Below are 17,291 nucleotides of genomic sequence, written 5' to 3'. Positions count from 1 at the left end.
TTAAAGGAGAAAGAAGCTACACCTCTAAAGATTTCATATTTGGACATGAGAATAAAGAAGATCCTCCACATGCTGGCTCCTCTATGACCTAGAATAATAATAATAAAAAAAACACCTTGATAATCTAAGCCACCAAACTGGAACAGGACTTCTAAAACACAAGAACATTTAAAAATATCCTGCCTATAAATTGCAACGCTATTTTAAGTTGCTCTCACACTCAAACTTTGACTTTATTTAATAGAATGTTATAGATCCCTTCCTGTTTGTACCAGTTTCTGCTGGTCCTAAGCTGATGTGTGCCCAGATCCTTTGCCTGGCTGCACCCTACCCTGTTTTGTCAGGAAGATGGCTGGTTCCTGCAGGCTGTTTTCAGGCCCAAGTGACAGCTGTCTCCCAGCTGTCTCTAGCCAGTGCAGGTACTGATGAGAGAAAAGCAAGGCCTTTTCCTTCTCTCCTGCCCAGGATGGAATCTCCAACAGCTGATGCCACTCTTCTGGCATCCACCCTGATCTGTCTTCCTGACTACCTCCTCCCTTCGTCTTCCTATTGGTGGCTTCCTGTTGCTAACAGCTGGGTTGCTCCACTGCCCCCAGACTAGTTTCTTTGAATTTTCCTATTTCCTTTATCACATTCCCTCTCTTTTGAATATTCAGGGTACTTTTTCTTTCTCTGGTTGGATTTTGCATGACAGATCATTTGTGATGTTGACTCAGGACTGAACCAAGGACTATACCTGAAAACAGTTTTAAGGCTTGCATTACTTTACTTGACATCGGCATTACTTTCTGGCCTAATGTTCATGCACTTTTTTTTTTTTTTTTTTTTTTGGACAGGCAGAGTGGATAGTGAGAGAGACAGAGAGAAAGGTCTTCCTTTTTGCTGTTGGTTCACCCTCCAGTGGCCGCTGTGGCTGGCGCACCGTGCTGATCCGAAGCTAGGAGCCAGGTGCTTCTCCTGGTCTCCCATACGGGTGCAGGGCCCAAGCACTTGGGCCAGCATCCACTGCCATACCGGGCCATAGCAGAGAGCTGGCCTGGAAGAGGGGCAACCGGGACAGAATCCTGTGCCCCAACCAGGACTAGAACCCGGTGTGCCGGTGCCGCAAGGTGGAGGATTAGCCTGTTAAACCACGGCGCTGGCCGTTCATGCACTTTTAAAGCTTTATTTATTTGAGAGAGACAGAGAGAGGGGCAGAGAGAGAGAGAGAGAGCGAGCGAGCTAATGATTTTCCATCCATTGGTTCACTCCCCAAACATCTGAAACAGCCTAGGCTGAAGCCAAGAATCAGGAATTCCATCTAGGACTTCCACATGGATGGCAGGGGCCCAAGGATTTGAGCCTTAATCTGCCACCTTCCAAGGTATACATTAGCAGGAAGCTGGATTGGAAGCAGAGTAGCAAGGACTGAAACCAGGCACTTAGATGTAGGACATGGGCTCCCCAAGTAGTATCTTAACCACTGTGCCATAACACCAAAACTTTAGTATGACATCCATATTTTGTTATGAAGGGGTATTTTGTGTCACAGATGTAACTTAGAAAATTAAATAGTATTAATCAAATAGATGGGCCTATAATCTAGTAGATGAAATAATATATTTATAGGTCTAGAATCGCAAACATTTAGCTGCCCATTTCTCATATAACACCTTGCATGTAAATTAGTTTGGCAGAGATTTTTTTTTTAGTCAGTATATTAACACTAGCTTCTCTAAAAATTAATTCCAAAATCTCAATGATGTAATATAACAAAAGATTTTTTGTTGTTCACAGACTGTTCGGTGTGGTCAGCTGGGGGGTTTCTGATCCTTGCAGTCATTTGGGGACCTTAGATATGCTGACATTCAGCTCTTGGAGGAGCGGCAACAGACAGCATAGAGGATTGTGTTATTTTAGGGACTAGGCTTATATAAACTTTGCCTACATCTCATTGGCTTCAGCTCAGTCACATGAGCCCCTAGAAATGTAATTTAACTCAGTACCTAGAAGAAAAAGCATTGAGTCTGGAAAATATACTGCTAAATCTGCCACAGTTTGCCTTTTTGGTCAATGCATTTCCATTTCATTCTCTATCTCATACATAGAATACACTTCTATGTGTATTCTATGTTCCAAGTTACTGTACCCAGCTAGAAGTCTTGTGTGAGGCTCAGTCATCACCATCTGGTATACATGTGGTCCTTTGTGGTAGAGCAATTTATAAGCCAAAAAGAAGATCTCTCAACCTCCCATCCCATTCCCATTTGAATATATAATAGTACCGGGAGACAATTTTAGTGTCACATTTGGGAAGGGTAAGACTTATTGGAGTCTGATTTCTTTTCCATAGGAAGTGGAAAACCCATGGGTTGTTGATTTATCCTTTTTTTTTTTTTTTAAGATTTATGTATTTATTTGAAAAGCAGAGAGAGAAAAGAGAGAGAGGTCTTCCATCCACTGGTTCACTCTCCAAATGACTGTAATGGTGGGAACTGGGCTAATCCAAAGCCAGGAGTCAGGAGCTTCTTCCAGGCCTTGCACTTGGGTGGAGAGGACCAAGGATTTGAGCCATCTACTACTGCTTTCCCAGGCCATAGCAGAGAGGTGGATCGGAAGTGGAGCAGCTGGGACTTGAACCAGTGCCCACATGGGATGCTGGCACTGCAGGCGAGGCTTTACCCGTTAAGCCACAGCACCAGCCCCACTATTTACTTATTTTAAAAGCAGAACAACAGAGAGAGGGAGAGATATTCCTCAAATGGCTGCAACAGCTCAGTGTTGGCCAGGCCAAAGCCAAGAGCCATTATCTCCATTCTGGTCTCTCACAGGGTGGCAGGGGCCCAACCACTTGAGTGATCATCTGATGCCTTCCCAGGTGCATTAGCAGGAAGCTGGCTTGGAAGTGGAACAGCCAGAATTTGAACTGGCATTCTGATAGGGATGCTGCCACTGTGAGCACTGGTTTAACCAGGCTGTGCCACAACACTGGACCCCCATTGTTTTATACTTTGACCATTCTTTGTCTCAAACTTTTTTTTTTTAAATAATTTCTCGAGAAATTTAACAGGCTTCTCATTGATTTCCTTCTAGATATTTCCCATGACACAAACTATACCCCAAATGCTTTCTGGGTATATCTCTCAATGTTGTATTCCCCACATCTCCCTTTTATCCCCAAGTCTCTAGCCTACCAAATGGCAGCCACCTTGATGCTATTAAAATTGAGCAGGAGGGCCGGCGCCGCAGCTCAATAGGCTAATCCTCCGCCTGCGATGCCGGCACACCGGGTTCTAGTCCTGGTCAGGGCGCTGGATTCTGTCCCGGTTGCTCCTCTTCCAGGCCAGCTCTCTGCTGTGCCTGGGAGTGCAGTGGAGGATGGCCCAGTTCCTTGGGCCCTGCACCCGCATGGGAGACTAGGAGAAGCACCTGGCTCCTGGCTTCGGATCGGCGCAGTGCGCCAGCTGCAGTGCGCTGGCCACAGCAGCCATTGGGGAGTGAACCAACGGCAAAAAGGAAGACCTTTCTCTCTGTCTCTCTCTCTCTCACTGTCCACTCTGCCTGTCAAAAAAATAAAATAAAATAAATAAAAATTGAGCAGGAAAGTTGTAACTTTAAAGTGATCTTTGCCATTGGTGGTGATCTAGCAGGCCTTTGTGGTTCAGTTTTCTTGGTCTTTCTGACAAAAAAATTATTTTGGATCTAGAAGTAGTCTAAGACTCCAAGTGTATACAATTTTTCTTATTTTATTTCATTTATTTTTGCAAACTGTCAATGCTTGCCAGTCTGTGGTAGCCAATATACACTAACACTTCAGCTCTTTCCAACTGCTCCTCTGGGAGCTGACAGATCTGTAAGCATATGGGCTACCTATTAAGTTATTATAAGAGAAATTTTCTTGACAAATGTTTTGCCACTGCAAGGCATGAATTGCCACCTTTTCTGTGTCTGGCATCAGTTTCTTCTCTCCCCACAACAGCTATGTTAAGCCAGTGCCATTTATTTTAGGAGCGCTCTGCTTCAAGGTTCCATTTGTGGTTTTAGTCATGGTATTGGTGCCAGCTGCATATAAACAAACTTCAAGTCTCAGTGGCTTAACATAATCAACACATTCAAGTTCCGTTATCAGTCTACAGTGCAGTGTAGTAATGGTGACAGAGAAAGGGAATTCTGTCCCCTAGAGTCAAGTTGAGCCTAAGCTAACAAAGGCTCCACCACTTTCAATGCATAGGTTACCCTGCGCAGCCAATAGCTAGGAGAGGACACAGCATGGATGGTCCCATGCATGTTTCAGAAGCCAGGCCTATGAGTAGCATTTTACTTCTGCACACATTTTATTTGCTGGACATTAATCATAGAGCACCACTAACCTCAGGGGAGAATGGGAAATTCAATTATATGCCTAAGAAGAAAATGAAATGGGTTTGATAAAAGTACAACATTGTCTCTGCCACAGATATATTAATTGGCTCATTCAACTTCCATTTCTATTACGCAGTTCTGTGCTTCTAAGGTTGAGAAGTTAAAACTTATATTTCTTAGGTTGCCTTGCAGCTAGAGTTCTGGTGCTAATTTGATTCTGCCAATTGAATATACCCAAATGAGATATGGAGGAGGAAATGAGGCAAAGGTCATCTTCCTACTCTCTGGCTGCTTTCCATGGCAAGCACATTATGAAGAGAGGAGGTTTTTCTGAAGCAGCAACTTCCCATTGCATTATTTCATTTTCTGGGTATCATGTTATAGTGGCAGTTGCAGTGGCTTTGTGATTTTCAATATGTGTATTTAGCTCACTTATACTTTGTAATTTTTAATATGTATATTCAGCTCACATACACTGCAGTGGCTTCGTAATTTTTTTTCTTTTTTTGACAGGCAGAGTTAGACAGTGAGAGAGAGAGAGAGAGAGAGACAGAGAGAAAGGTCTTCCTTTGCCGTTGGTTCACCCTCCAATAGTCGCTGTGGCCAAATGGCCACTACAGCCGGCGCACTGCGCTGATCCGAAGCCAGGAGTCAGGTGCTTCTCCTGGTCTCCCATACGGGTGCAGGGCCCAGGGACTTGGGCCATCCTCCGCTGCACTCCTGGGCCACAGCAGAGAGCTGGCCTGGAAGAGAGGCAACTGGGACAGAGTCCGGCGCCCTGACCAGGACTAGAACCCGGTGTGCCAGCGCCGCAGGCGGAGGATTAGCCTATTGAGCCGCGGTGCTGACCAGCTTTGTAATTTTTAAGATGTGTATTTAGCTCACATATACAAAGGAGTGTTTCTGTTTGTTTGTTTTATTTGACAGGCAGAGTTAGACAGTGAAAGAGAGAGAGACAGAGAGAAAGGTCTTCCTTCCGCTGGTTCACCCCCCAAATGGCTGCCACGGCCAGCGCGCTGTGCGAATCTGAAGCCAGGAGCCAGGTGCTTCCTCCTGGTCTCCCATGCAGATGCAGGGGCCTAAGTACTTGGGCCACCCTCCACTGCCCTCCCGGGCCACAGAAGAGAGCTGGATTGGAAGAGGAGCAACCAGAACTAGAACTCGGCAACCATATGGGATGCCGGCGCTGCAGGTGGAGGATTAACCAAGTGAGCCATGGTGCCAGCCCCTAAAGGAGTGTTTTTGAATTTAGCTGTCCCAGCCTCTTATGCAGAGCTTCCCCAAATGGTCAGTTATGTAGGGTTTGGGGAATAATTTCTAGAAACATGATTGTTATAATAAAATATATTTTCATTTTTATTTCTATTTATTTTTATTCATTTCTTTGTTTATAATAATGCAGTAAACATCTATGAACCCACCTTGAACCCAATAATTAAAATATGGTCAACCAAGATATGTCACATCTTTCTACAAGATCATTCTTGAACCTATCCTCCACTGTACCCCAAAGGTTACCACTATTTTGAATTCTCTTATTCTGCAGTTTTATCTCATGTATCCATATTCCAAAATATATTGTTTAAATATTGCTTGTTTTTGTACTTTATAAAAATGGAATAAGAGAGTGAGGAGATGTACAGTTCAGAACATGCTCAATCGGACTTACACCTAATGGCAGAGTTAGAAACGTGCCAGGGGAGTCCAATTCTATCCCATCAAGGTGGCATGTACCAATGCCATCTCACTAGTCAAAGTGATCAGTTTCAGTTCATAATTGATCCTAATGATAGTATTAAGTGTCAAAGGGATCACTAGTGTCTGCTAATACTAACTGGTAGAATTAAAAAGGAGAGAATGATCCAACATGGGAAGCAGGGTACACAGCAGACTCATAGAATGGCAGATGTCCTAAACATCATTCTGGCCTCAGAATCAGCCCTTAAGGCATTTGGATCTGGCTAAAAAGCCCATGAGAGTATTTCAGGCATGGAAAGCCAAGACACTCTGGAAAAAAAAAATGACCTAAATGAAAGATATTTGTGAGTGAGACCCCAGTGGAAAGAATGGGCCACCAAAGAAGGAGGTACCTTTCTCTGATGGGAGGAGAGAACTTCCGCTTTGACTATGGCCTTGTCTTGGAGTTGGCAAACTGAAAAGGCTTTTATAGCCTTGGCAGCTCATGACGAGAGCCTCGGGTGATTACTGACGCCATAAACAAGAGTGTCAATTGTTAAGTCAACAACAGAAGTCACTGTGCACTTACTCCCCATGTAGGATCTCTTAGGTCCTTAGTGTGTTGTACTATGTGAATTGACGGTATAACTAGTACTCAATCAGTACTTTACACTTTGTGTTTCTGTGTGGGTACAAACTGCTGAAATCTTTACTTAGTATATACTAAATTGATCTTCTGTATATAAAGATAATTGAAAATGAATCTTGATGAAGAATGGGATGGGAGAGGGAGTGGAATATGGATGGTTGCGGGTGGGAGGGTGGTTATGGGGGGGAAAAAGCTGCTATAATCCAAAAGTTATACTTTGGAAATTTATATTTATTAAATAAAAGTTAAAGAAAAAGAAAAAAAGGCATCATACTGTACAGTCATCTCACTCATTATTATGTTAAGATTCATTCTTGTGTCCCTGTTGTTCTATTCAGCTGAAGTTCATTAATTTTCATCAATCCTTAATATTTCATTCTATGAACAAATCAAAATTTTTGTCTCAATATCCAGCCACTGAGCTTTTCTCCCTGTGTTGTACTATTGTGATCAGTGCTTCTATGGGTCTTATTATAAATACTTCATGCTATGTACATATAAAAGTGACTTCCATATTTAGGAATGCAGTTGTTTTATTCCAAGATATGTAACAATTCAATACGGTAAGATTATGTCAAGTGATTTATAAAATGGTACTCTATTTCAGAATCTCACTCCAGACAGCCAAATGCCACTCACTGCTAGCTATTCCTGTCTTTGTATCCTATCTGCTCTGGGTTCAGGTTTTATTTGTTTATTGTTTAAGAGAGAGAGAGAGAGAGAGAGAGAGAGAGAGAGAGAGAGAGAGAGATTGATTCCATATATTGGTTCCAAATACCCACAACAGCTAACAGTGGACCAAGCCAAAGTATAGCCTTAACTCTATTTTCTTATCCAATCACTTGAGCCCCTACCCACTGCCTCCCAGGGTCTGCACTGGCAGGAAGCTGAAATCAGGAGCACAGCCAGCACTTGAACTCCAATCTGTGATATGAGCATCCCAGAGCAGCATCTTAATTGCTATGCTAAAACCCACCTCTCTTATTTGTTAATTTGGAAGCATTCCCAGAGACCTCTGACCTTTCTTGAGACAGGAAATGATGGCCAGCGCCACAGCTCACTAGGCTAATCCTCCGCCTGCGGCGCCGGCACACCAGGTTCTAGTCCAGGTTGGGGCACCAGATTCTGTCCTGGTTGCTCCTCTTCCAGTCCAGCTCTCTGCTATGGCCCAGGAGTGCAGCGGAGGATGGCCCAGGTCCTTGGGCCCTGCACCTGCATGGGAGACCAGGAGGAAGCACCTGGCTCCTGGCTTCGGATCAGCACAGCGCACCAGCCCCAACACACCGGCCGGAGTGGACGTTGGGGGGTGAACCAACGGAAAAGGAAGACCTTTCTCTCTGTCTCTCTCTCTCACTGTCTAACTCTGCCTGTCCAAAAAAAGAAAAGAGAAAGAAAAATGAAAAGAGATGGGAAATGCTTCACAGCATGTGTTGTATCTGGGTTCTGATTGTTTACAGATACTGATAGTATTGAAAGAAAAATTCCCTCACCAATTAAATTGAACTGTAAACAGTGAATTTAATTTTATTAAGTTCTTTCTCCAACACCTACATCTGTCTCTTTGCTGACCCATGACTGACACAAACGGCAGGAATCTTGGCAGTGTAGGGTCATGTGGCCAGGCACTGGCAAAGTCAAAACCAGAACCCAAAGTGGTTTCATTCATAGATTTGTTGTATTATTCAGGTCCAAGTCAGTATCACATCTGCAACCTTATGGGGCACCTCAGCCAGAACTGATATGGGGAACTGGCAGGGAGTTAGGGAAAAATGAGCTGGAAGATTTTCCCACAATTTCTTTCTCTACCTCTGCATTTTAACTCTACTCCCCTGCATGTCAATGATGCACCTGCATCTCATCTGGGAATGGGTAGGATGAGACACCATGATGAACATGTGTAAACTAAACTCCACATGGAGGTGCCATGAAACACCCAGAAAGCCTTAAACACACACACACACACACACCTGCCCAAACTCCACCCTGCTTGTATATTTAGCTAGTCCCCATAAGGGGAACTGTTGGGTGTGGGAATGGCCCTTTTAGGCCTTCCTTCTCTTGCCTTCTCCCACTCTCTCTTTGTAGGCAGATCTCTCACCTTCTCATGGTGGGTATCTCATGGAGTGTGGGGTTGTCCACATTCCCTTGTGAATATATATTAACTCTCTCACTTTAAATGAACTATGTTTTCAGTTTTGCACCTCCCCTTTGAATTCTTATCTTATATAGGGCAAGGACTTGGAATGAAAACTGGAAAACACATTTCTACCGAGAGGTAATAGATTTTTATTGTTTTAAACTACTCAGTTTAAAGATAATTTGTTGCACAATAACAGGTATCAAGTAAAGTTCATAACTAACTTTTTAAAGAATAAAACATTGTATAAGTAAAAAGAATATACTCCTGCCCTAAATTCAGGTTACCAATTTACAGTATCTCTGGAGAGGAAAGCAAGAAACAGCATGCTTCTATTTTTTGACTTTTGTTTATGAAGGTGTTCAGAATATGCTGCTTTAAAATATGCCACCCTGGCATAAGGATTATTGTGGGCTGAAAGCAACTGAGAAAAAGTAGACAAGAACAACTCTGCTTTCCCCCTCTTTAACCAAGAACCATAGAAGACAACTCCAGACTCCTTTCAACCCAGAGATGGCACCAGGGGAATCTGCATAACAAACCTTGCTAAAACAACCCTGATTTTCATGCCTTCCCACCTCCCTTATGGTCACATTCTCACAATTTGCTTCCCCTAAAATCTCAAAGTCCTTTTCCTTTGTCTTGCCACTTCTCTGAAAATTTATTGTTCTTTTGTTAAGATGCTAGATAAGCACAAATTATATCCTTCCCTTTAAGTAATGTATTACTGAGTTCTTCCGTGTATATGCAGGAGAAATATAATTAATAAAGTTGTTTGGTTTGCTCTTATTAATCTACATTTTGCCAGTCTCACTTGCAAGGCTCCAGCTCATGATCCTTCCCCTACACTTGCCTCAAACTGAATTTTTCAAACACGACAAATCCGAGAGGAAAACTTACTCAATAATACCAATTATTTTTCCCAGATTCAGTTAGAATTGTGTTCAAATATTATTTCACCAATTACTGACTATAAGAGGCTGGAAATTTTACTTTACATCTTTTGGCTACACTTCCCTCATTTGTAAAAGGGAAAAATAACTGAAGTACTTCTCAAAAAATTATGAAAAACTTTAAAAAGAGAACAAAAAAAGATTAGTGGATGTCTTACCTAGTTTACCTCTCATTATCTTTGTATGTCACTGTCTTTGAGCATTAGCTTGCATTTCATTGTCTTTATGATTCTGTAAATTGTAGGAAACAGAATAATTCAAATGATTCTTATCACAGAAATGCAAATTGTGTCTAGTGGTTTGCAGTGGATTATTATCCTGAGGATATTCATCAGTTTTGCACCTATAAATTCATTTTAGCATTCCTCATGGGTTACTGTTCTCTTCAAAGTGATTTTAACTGGTTATAATAGCTTACTGATTTTGTCATTCACTGATATGTTAAATAATTGGCACATGTTCATTTTATATTTGTATGTGATCATGACTCCACCTCAAAAAAACTTATCCAACATATTTCAGAGTGTTGTTATTGATATGGGAGAACTGGGTAGGAAGATTAGGTAGGAATAGTTGCTGAAATAATTTTCTCACAACTTCTGTCAGCCCTGCATTGTAACTCCACCCCTTACCTGTCAATCTAGTATACTCACTTTCCCATGATGCACCTGCGTCTCAAGCAGCACTAGTAAGGAGATGCTATTATGGCCATGTGGAAGTTAAACTCCATGTGGGAGTGCTGTGAAACTTCTGGAAAGCCTCACACACAGTAAACTCCATATAATTTGTATAGTCAGTTAGGGCACCACCCCCTAACTCCATAAAAGTGACTGTTTATACATGGGAATGGAATTTTGCTTCTTAGCTTCTGGACATTGCTTTTGGGTCTTTTTTTGGTCTCCTCCCATGCTCTCCTCATAAGCAACACTCTGGCCCACTTATGATGGGTATCTTCCCATGTGGGGTTACCCACACTCACACACGAATGTATTTTCACTCTCTCACTTTAAATAAATCTTGCTCTCAGTTGTGCACTGTATTCACGCCTCTGCTCTGAATTTTTATCTCTGTGGGGGCAAGAACTTGGAACAAAAATGGAGATACTTAGCTCCATAAACATTATGATGATTGAATTAATCAACACATGCAAATCCTTTAGCACAGTGCCTGGCACACAGTGCTCAGCACTGTTAACTTATAAGGACAAGCGAGCGGGTAACTGAAGAGGTGATGATGTTGTCACCACTGTGGGGGAGACAAAAGTCCACTGAGCTACCTACTCGACTCATTTCTGTTTTCCTGAACAGGACACTCAAAGATAACTGCTTTGCAAATCAGTAAAGCAGCAGTCAAAATTCTAACAGCTATGATACAGGGACAAGATATCAGAAAAGTCTCCCAACCTCTCCCATCCCAATGAGAATAATAATACTCACTTGTTGGCATTTAGAAAACAATGCTGACATATTCAACAATACAATTCTTTTTCTTGTTTTACTATATAAAATACAAGCAGAAGATACACATTCTTAAGATGGTGCATAGGAGAAGATATATAGTCCTACAAATCCTTCAACAAAAGTAATGCAAGCTTTTTGTTTGTTTTCCTATGTATTTATTTAGATACCACTTTCCACTACATGTAAAATTAAGTATCTCAAAAGGTCAACACAGTTCCACCAATGCAGGTTGCATTTATAATTCACCAATGTGTCAACAAAATCACTTTCTTGTTAATTATATTTCATTTATATTTAAAAAGTCCTTTTCCTGTTTTATCATAAAATTCAAATACATTTCAAATTCTAATATGTCGGAGTTGGGTTTATTTTAGAATGAATCTCTTCTGTCACTTTTGTGGGAAACTGATTACTCTATGATATTTATTCCCTGGCAGCCAGAAGCTTGTGGCACTCAGCCATATATACCAATGCCAGTTTGAGAGGCAAGGTACTGGAATGGATTTGCTGGAAGACAATTCCTTCTGTTTCTAATAATAGGAAACTACGTGAGTAATGCAGACACATGATAGTCTATTAGATAGCTATTGAAAAGAATTATGAAGTATCTATTTTTAATATGGCAGAAATATTTATTTCATAATAGTAAGTTAAAGGAAAAAAGAATGCAATATAAATACTGTTTGATTATGAGTATAAAAGAACAGTAACCATAATGGAAATTTGAAACAAACATATATGTGAAAGTCCTCCAAACAAAATAGATCAAAATATTAACTGTGGTAGTTTTTGGATTGCAGATGTTCAGGACAGTTTTCCTTTCTACTTTGAGTTTCTATTCCTCCATCACCCATATTTTATGACACATCCACAATGTTTACTTAGGAAAAATTAGTGTAAACAAAACACTGTGGGTCTAAAAGTCTTACTTATGCAGACCTGAATTTATAATCCCTTATATTGGTTGTTCAGAGGATTCACACCACTTCCTCTTCCCTGCTTTAAAAAATTCTAATGTGTTTATAACCATTGAGGTCAATACAAAAACACTACTGCAAACACAAAAATAAAGATAGACTGCACATTAACCAGTTTATTTTTCTTAGTGGCTTAATTCCTTATCCATCTGAGATTTTGAGGAAGAGTAACACATTCATATTAGTATTGGAAAGAATAAATTAATTTGAAACAAAATGAAGTTCTTGGCTCTTTGAAACAGGGTTAAAAAGTAAGTCTTCTACTTGGAAATATGAAATTATTTTTCAAAGGGGTGTAATTCAAAAATCCCCTGAAAGTACATCTAATTTCATTTTACCTCTTCTTTACATAATGTATGCATTTGGGTCTGTTCCATTCAAATGCTCATCGGTTTCTTCTAATGCACACCTTGGGAGGCACAGCTGATGGCTCCACTACTTTGGTCCCTGATACCCACATGGGAGACCCAAATGAAGTCCTTGGCTTCCTCTCTGGCTGGCTCTCTGCCTTTCAAATAAAGTGAAAATAAATAAATAATTAAAAAATCAAACGTTTATCAAAACTGCTGCTGTTCTGTTTATGGCAAGCAGAGTTTCACGCAAGCATTATTAGACCATGAGGAAATTCCAAGATTAGAATAATTTAGATTCTATACTTGGGTCACATGATACTCATCTAGTGTACCATGATAGAATGTCCCACAGTATACATACCAGTTCTAGTCTTGGATTGAAAACCTTGACAAGACTCAAGTCTCTGGATCTCTTCCACTTGCAATCTCAATCCTAGTGGCCTCAGGGCAACTCTATTAGAATCTACAGCTGCTGCTCTGCCCAGGAGCACCTGTTCTGGAACAACTGGAGTTTGATCTTCACATGAGTTTTCCATTTAGATCATGTGCAGAAGTGGAAGAGTCTTTTGAAGCCTAGTTCTGCTTCTTACTACTTTCAGCCTTTGAAGTTACTTAATTTTTGTGGCAGGAAAAATTTATTGAAATATGTTTTTATAGTCTCTATATCATGTGCTTGAAAAATTTTTTAAATTTATTTTATTTGAAAGGCAGAGAAACAGAGATTTTCTGTCTACTTGTTTATTTCCCAAATGCCCACAGAAGATAGAGTTGGGCCAAGCCAAGCCTAGGAACCACCAATTCCATCTGGATCTTCTGTGTGGGTGGCAGGGACCCAAGAACTCAAGCCATCACTTGCCACACCTTAGGGTGTGCATTGGCAAGAAGCTGGTTTTGTAACGGAGCAGGGCGTTGCCCCCAGGCACTCTGATATGGAATACGGGCATCTTAATTGCTGTGCCACAATGCCTGCCTCTACTATGCCCTTTCTAAGCCAGTGACTCTTGGTATTTTTCTTGCCTCAAGGTTTTTGGCACAAGGAAAACAGAAACTCTCACAGACCAGTTTTCATTTTGTAAAAGCTGATACTTACTAAGATTCTGGTAAGTGTTCTGAGAAGGAGAGAAAAGTTAACACTTTGAGGGTAACAATAAGGAGGAGACAAATACCTCCTGATCACTCACCTAGGGTGTCTAGGGTGACAGGGTTTCTGAGCTTTTGGTAACTCTTGGTGAAGGAGTCAGAGGAGGAAGCTGGTGCTCAGAGAGGGTGGCTGTGTGCAGAGGGGAACCTTGAGAGACTGAGTTCTAGGGATGAGATCCCAACCTTTCAAGGATCCTGACATCACAGGTCACATGGAAACCACGGTTTCACAGTCTAAAGTAAGCTTTTCTGAGCATCCAGCAGACCCTTGGGAAGAAGCCAGAGAACAAGACAGGCCCTCTCCATGCACTGGGAAAGACCCTAAGATCCCGAGTCAGATCTTTTATGGTAAGCCCCTAAATGGCTGAGAGGTCATTTTTTTGACATTCCAGTGCATTCATGCTAGGATTTGGTTGAAGTAAATTTATTTATTTATTTTTTGAAAGAAGATTTACTTCATTTATTTGAAAGTAAGAGAGAGAAAGGGGGGGAAACCAGAGATCTTCCATCTGTTGGTTCACTCCACAGATGGCTGTAATGTCCAGGGCTGGCTGGAAGCCAGGAACAAAGGGCTTCATCTGGGTCTCCCAAGTGGCTGACAGGTAACCAAGGACTTGGATTGTCTTCTTTGGCTTCTCCCAGGCCATTACGAGGAAGCTGGATCGGAAGTGGAACAGATGGACACAAACCAGCACCTATATGAGATGCCAGTGTTATAGGCAGCAGTTTTACCTGTGACACCACAATGCTGACCTCTGGTTTAATTAAATTTAAACAAATAAAATAATGGGGTATTTCTTGTACATTTGCTTTTGTGCACATTCTTGCTCTTTTTTTTTTTTTTAAGATTTATTTTATTCATTTGAAAGAGTTAGAGAGAGAGGTAGAGACAGAGAGAGAGGTCTTCCATCTGTCGGTTCACTCCCCAGATGGCCACAATGGCTGGAGCTGCGCCGATCTGAGGCCAGCACGCGGGTGCAGGGGCCCAAGGACTTGGGCCATCCTCCACTCCTTTCCCAGGCCACAGCAGAGAGCTGGACTGGAAGAGGAGCAGCCGGGACTAGAACCGGCACCCAAATGAGATGCCAGCGCTTCAGGCTAGGGCTTTAACCCGCTGCACCACAGCGCCAGCCCCTCTGTTTGTCTTGTCTATGCATCATATCCTGGAGATCAAAATACTTGCCTGAGAGGGTCACTGTGGGGACAAATTGAGGTAATATGGAGGTATCTGGTAGGTGCTTATATACATGTAGTAGGTGCTCAGTGGCTGTTTATTCTTTTTTTTTTTTTTTTTTTTTTGACAGGCAGAGTGGACAGAGAGAGAGAGAGAGACAGAGAGAAAGGTCATCCTTTTGCCGTTGGTTCACCCTCCAATGGCCACCGCAGCTGGCGTGCTGCTGCCAGCGTACTGCGCTGATCTGAAGGCAGGAGCCGGGTGATTATCCTGGTCTCCCATGGGGTGCAGGGCCCAAGGACCTGGGCCATCCTCCACTGCACTCCCGGACCACAGCAGAGAGCCTGGAAGAGGGGCAACCAGGACAGAATCCGGTGCCCCGACCAGGACTAGAACCCGGTGTGCTGGCGCCGCAAGGCAGAGGATTAGCCTATTGAGCCACAGCGCCGGCCCTATTTATTCTTTAAAAAGAATTTATGCCACTATCTCTCCAAAATGGAACATATGGAATGAATGGCAAAAGCTGGTATCAGGACCTATGGCAGAACTAAGGTTGAGAGGCAGAATTTTCATCATGCCAGGGGATTCTGAACTATTTTGCAGAGTTCTAGGATTCTGTAGAGCTTCTCAGATGCTACTACAGAGAGCAAAGTGGAGACCAATTGTTTATGTTCAGGATTGCCTGTGCTGTTTCAACCAGATCACTTTGTTCTTACCTATAAGGGCCTTTATGAGATAATTAAAAATGAATCTTAATGAAGAAGTAGGGAGAGGGAATAGGAGGAGGGATGGTTTGGGGGTGGGAGGGTGGATATGGGGGGGAAGAACCCCTATAATATAAAAGTTGCATTTATGAAATTTATATTTAATAAATAAAAACTTTCTATAAAAACAAATAAAAAAGAGCCTTTATGAAGACCTTCATATGCATGGATTCTACAGTTTTTTGCATCAACATAATTTTCTTAAATACATTTTTTAAATCATGAACACGATATATACACAGATACTTGAAAATAATGGTGACTTACAAGATGAAATGCTCTAAATGGTCCAAAAATGCTGAGCAACTGCAAAGGCAGAAAGTATAATTGGGATGACATTTGAAGGAAGAAACATTTTTCCACTACCTCCAATTCATGAAGATGGCACCTGTAAATTGTGAGACAAGGCTTTAGCTTCCTCTGAGCTAGGGAAAAGTGGATATGAGGACCAGCAGGCAGTCCCACAGCCATTGTCACTGTGATTTTTGTAATATTACAGTAGGAGGAACAAGCAGACAGTTCCTGTCTTCTACTTTGCTTTTGTGCTATAAAGCAAGCAGCAGAGGCAACTCCAGTGAAGGGGACACTGGGCATTACAGGTAGGGTACTACCCAAGAGATATGTGAACTCCCAAAGGAAGAAGTTTCCTGCCAAGATGAGCCACTGATGCCATCAGTCTGGTATATATTCATCTCTTCCCTGTAACCTCAGGAAGCAGAACACAAAAAACAGGTAAGTACTCACAGACAGACATATAACTAATATATGAATGACACAATCAAGACTCACCAAACATCTGAGGAAAGTTCAAGGAATTCTAGAAGGACGGAGTGGCGGGAATGGAGGCAAAGAAGTATTCAGAGTTAATAAAATGAAATATTTCATTGCTAATGAAATCATGACACTTCCAGTGAGAGGCTCATGAGTAGCTACTAGAATCAATAGAAAAAAATTAAAGAATCCCAGATCACACTTAGCCGTTTGATGCTAACATTTCTGAAAACCAAAGATAGAGGTGAAAATTCTAACCCTTCTCAAAACAAACCAAAACAGATTACTTAAGAAAGGAATGAAGACGCTGAAGATAACAAAACAATATTCTTAAAGTAACAGTGTAAAACGAAGACAATTTTAGACATGCAAAGATAGAGAGTTAACACCCACCCACAAAAACCATTTAAAGGAAACAAAATAGGCTCATGGGATTCTCACTAACTTAGGAGTGTAGCAAAGAAAACAACACACTTATTTAAAACTCAAAAGTTACATCTTAATTCTAAAGGTGGAGGTGATATAACCTGTATGAATAACAAATCAGCCTTTATTCTGACCCTCTCTGTTCTTTGGGCCTGGAGAATGCAGAAAAGATGACAACCAGGAAGCCTCTGCTGGTTTCTCTGGGATACTATAGGAAGGGAGCTGGATTTGACCACTCCTGTTCCAACACAGTGGGATTTTTCAGATGTAAATGTAGGCTTTCAGTTAATGGGTAGAAAGACAAATCATTTTAGATGATAAATTGAGAGAGATGGGCAAGGCATTGGGTGGAGGTTGGGAGGCTTGGAGAGAGCTGGGCTTGGTCATCCTGGCTAGAGGCTTGATCTGTTGAGAGAAGAGGCTAGAAGGAGGGGTTCCTTTTAGATAGGTTGGCTGAAGGGATTTTAAT

The 17,291-nt window shown here is 41.7% G+C and overlaps 1 protein-coding gene across 5 annotated transcripts in view; it reads right to left on the bottom strand.

Moving 5' to 3' along the window:
* LOC133775721 (jerky protein-like) overlaps positions 1 to 17,291 on the bottom strand; it is a 70,446-nt gene that overhangs the window by 22,438 nt on the left and 30,717 nt on the right. Inside the window, exons 3-4 of one of the 5 annotated variants that reach the window (XR_009868307.1) lie at positions 15,893 to 16,013; positions 13,793 to 14,344 (exon numbers count right to left, since the gene is read on the bottom strand). The exons of 2 other annotated variants lie outside the window; for them this stretch is intronic. The gene's annotated coding sequence lies outside the window, so the exon portion shown is untranslated. Of the gene's footprint in view, positions 1 to 13,791; positions 14,383 to 15,892; positions 16,014 to 17,291 lie in introns of those variants that run through there. 2 more of the 5 variants (XR_009868304.1, XR_009868306.1) reach the window with 2 other exon arrangements.

The sequence above is a fragment of the Lepus europaeus genome, chromosome 17 (genome assembly GCF_033115175.1).
Source record: "Lepus europaeus isolate LE1 chromosome 17, mLepTim1.pri, whole genome shotgun sequence".
In the NCBI taxonomy this organism is placed as follows: domain Eukaryota; kingdom Metazoa; phylum Chordata; class Mammalia; order Lagomorpha; family Leporidae; genus Lepus; species Lepus europaeus.
Note: the sequence above shows the minus strand (reverse complement) of the source record. Positions and strands in the feature narration are given on the sequence as shown.